The sequence below is a fragment of the Rhinatrema bivittatum genome, chromosome 16, assembly GCF_901001135.1.
Source record: "Rhinatrema bivittatum chromosome 16, aRhiBiv1.1, whole genome shotgun sequence".
NCBI classification, from domain to species: Eukaryota; Metazoa; Chordata; class Amphibia; order Gymnophiona; family Rhinatrematidae; genus Rhinatrema; species Rhinatrema bivittatum.
The window spans coordinates 45982629-45986526 of NC_042630.1; the positions used below are offsets into that span (position 1 = coordinate 45982629).

The 3898-nt window shown below is 41.3% G+C and overlaps 1 pseudogene; it reads right to left on the minus strand.

Annotated features, from left to right (window-relative positions):
* Window positions 1–2749: 2749 nt before the first annotated feature.
* On the minus strand, window positions 2750–3682 carry LOC115077611 (annotated as a pseudogene).
* Window positions 3683–3898: the final 216 nt, after the last annotated feature.

Consider the following 3898-nt stretch of genomic DNA (forward strand, 5'->3'; position numbering starts at 1 on the left):
AAATTATCAAACTTAGGCCTGGATTTATCAAAATGCACTAAATATCGCATGCGATAGGAAAAGGGACATGTTTTATGGTAATAGGCAGTTTGTTACCCAGGTAGAGAGTCCATCAAGCTAGGTTGAGAGAACATTGCACAAATGTCATCTTTGTGTGAGTTTCCTCATTATGAAGGTCATCAAATCTTCACAAGAGTGCACTGTTCTGTTTGTACGTCTCACTTTGAATGTTAAAGTGGCCCCTAACCCTACACTAATACCTAAACCTCACCTCAAGTTACTAGGTGGGCCTCCTATAGAGATATAAATACCTATCTAGTATGAGGGTATCACAGCTAGTCTCTCTCTCTCTCTCTCACCTTAAAAGATTGCTTACATGCATCATGGTGCTTCCACACACATTAATGCCATATAGCACTTTGATAAATGACCCCCTCAGACTGTTTTTTATCTTCAATATTCGAAGAAGTATTTTATCAGTAATACATTTAGTAAGTTGTGACAGATCATGACATGTATATTTAACATTACAGTATCTTATATTACATTTACAAGGAAATTGTAACCTAAATGTAGCCCCCATTTGTAACAACTTAGGTCACATAATCAGGAATTGCTTACTTATTTTTTGAGTTTCTTTAGCCACATCCAGAAATATTTGCACTAACATCCCCAAAAATAACACCTTACAATGTCTAAAATACATTTTCTTGATCAAATCCTTATCAGATTCAAGAAGTAGGGATATAATTAAAGTCGCTGGTTGAGCTTCTATAGTGTCAGATGACGCCAATAATTAAGACACATTTAAAGGTTTCAAAACATTATAATCCTGCCCTTCACTGGGTATTGATTTTGTCGATGGTATATAGAAAATCTTTGTCAAAGGCGGTATAGTTTGCTGGGTAAATTTTAAGATTTCTATAGCATATCTATTCCACATATCTCTCGCACAGACTAAGGATACTTTGGGAAAAATTATTAACCTGAGATTTTTCACTCTGGTAATATTTTCAATGTTCTCCAATTTCCTATGAAGAAACTGGTTATCTTTAATCAACATACATTGCTGCTGCTCATTTAAATTCTCAAAATCTTGATTCAATGCACTCAGTGCATGTTCTCTTTTCACATTTTCTTCCTGAATCTTTTTCACTTGGTTTTCTAAATCAGCCATTTTCCTTACCACAGGTTTCAACTGTTGAGGAATATTCTCATTTAATTTAACAAGTATCTCCCATATAGGGCCAGATTTCCTTATACCCAAGCCTTTTTGAATTTGGCGGTAACAAGGGGCGGGGGGGGCGAAGTGGGGGTCGGGCCTGCGAAAGCCGGTAGTGATCACACCACCGCGGTGCGATCGCTGCCGGCTTTCGCAAACCAATAGCACCACCGTGAAAGGTGGTGCTATTGGGCGCGTTACTGACGGTGATAAGGATCCTTACCTTTTCGCCGTCAGTGATGTCTTTGAGGTGTCCACCCTGGTGCCACCCCAACTCCTCCCCTTCTGGTGCCAACGCCGCGCAGAACCCAACCTGATCTAGGTATCGCATGTGATCCCATTAGAAAATGACCCCCATAGTCTTCAATGTAAAAACCTGTGGTCTTACCATCAATACAGTTCTCAATTCAATCTCTTGAACCTCTAGCCAGTGCACTTCTCCTCCTGGTGCCTTCTCTCCAGAGACGCCGCCGACCACAGCCCCCACTGCAGGTTTGCTCTCCGCTCCATTTCCACACAGGCCGCCATCTTCATCAACCAGTGTTTGAAGGGTCACCGGACCCAATGCTTTCCTTTCTGCAAGGTTCTCTGGTGGTGTTCACACCACCGGGGACAAAGATGTCATCGAGTCAAGGAGGGGTTCTGATGTTTCAGTGCCTTCCCAATCTGACTCCAGCGACTGGTCTCCTGGGTACACAATCCCACGCACCACATGGGCATCCATGGGGCCGGTTATCGGACTCCCCAGGGAAGGATCTTCAAGTTGTCTCTCCCTGGCCCATCTTTTCCGACCTGAGTGTGGCATATTCTATTCCTGGTAAAACTTTTGCAGAGGAAATTAACAGAGACGTTCACCGTGGTGCAGCTAATCCGCCATCTTGGATCCCTGGTATCTTGTTTGATTTTATTTATACTTTTATATCTCTGCTAATGTTTTACTGCAGATGTCTGTATTTTAGTAAGTTTTACTTTATTTGTTTTTATTAATTGTTATGAATTTATTTATTTATTTGTTTAGATGGTTTTTTTTTAAATTCTGCATTTTGGCACTTCAAAGTATACATCTCCTAGGGTGTAGGTATTGGCGACTAATAAATCCAAATAAACATAAATATATTTACTGTTTTGCACTGTGAAATGCTAAAAAATGCTTATGAAAAGGCAAGAATCTTTGTTCTGCTGTAACTTGAACTGTTTGCCCTTCAGTCCCTCCACTGCAGCCTCCGGGTGAAACACAGGAATGTGTCAGGGGACTCACTGCTCTGTCAGTTATTTTGAATTGTGCTGGTCTGAAGCTCTTGAATAAAGTCTGCACTCATGATTAACAACTGCCTTGTTGATTGTGGTAGACATCCATCATGTATTGCACACATTATTTCTGTGTCTCAGAACAAAGAGTTCAGCCATGAATGGCTTATTCTGGTCAAAGTTCATCATTATTGTATTTCTTTGCTGGAATACAGGTCTGTGACCATATTGAGATCAAAATTCATATTTTGCTGATTAGTAGTGGACTTGTGGTATCTCCTACACTCCCATAAGCTACTTCCGTATGACCTTTCTGACTGCATTTTTCACCTCCTTGTTCCTCAGACTGTAAATGATGGGGTTCAGCATGGGAATGACAGCTATGTAAAGCATAGAAATGATTTTACCCTGCTGCTGGGAGTATGTTGAGGGAGGTCTCAGATACAAACAGAGCACTGTCAAATAAAATACAGAGACTATGGTGAGGTGGGAGGAGCAGGTGGAGAAGGCTTTTCGCTTCCCCTCTGCAGAGCGGATCCTCAGGATGGCTGAGATGATGTAGACGTAAGATATGAGAGTCACAAGGAAGGCAGGCACTTCCATCAATACACCTACAACAAACACTATGCTTTGCACAGTGGCTGTGTCAGTGCAGGAAAGTTTTAACAGTGGTATCAGATCACAGAAGAAATGATCAATCACATTAGAATCACAGAATAAAAGGTGGATGACAGAAGCTGTGATCATCTCAGATGGTAGAAAGCCAAAGATCCAGGAAGCAGCAGCCAGCAGGACACAGACTCTCTGATTTATAATGAGGGAATAGCGTAAGGGGTTGCAGACTGCAGCATAGCGGTCATAAGCCATGGCAGCAAGGAGGAGGTCTTCAGTGGCACTTAAGCCAATGAAGAGCTGCACAATGCACCCTGTATAGGAAATGCTCTTATCCCTAGAGATGAACATCACAAGTAGTTTTGGGACAATGTTGGATGTGTAGTAGATGTCTGTGAGTGCCAGGTTACTGAGGAAGAAGTACATGGGGGTGTGCAGGTGGGGGTCAGCACAGGTCACTGTGATAATCACGAGGTTCCCCAGCAGGGTGATCAGGTAGATGAGCAGGAAGACCAGGAAGAGGGGAATTTGCAGCTGGGGATTATCAGAAAGTCCCAGAATAATAAACTCTGTCACCATTGTCATATTTTCCACATCCATTGGGACCATAATACTCTTATTTATTTATGAACATTTCTAAACCACTGATCTGAAAAGCTTGCTTCAATCCAAGAACAACATAACACATACAATAAACATGTAAAATATACATACAGTAAGCATATAAAATAAACATGACCAACTAAAATAAAAGCAAAATCTAAAGCCTATTATAAACAGTTAAAAGTCATCTAAAACACTCTACCCAAATGTCTG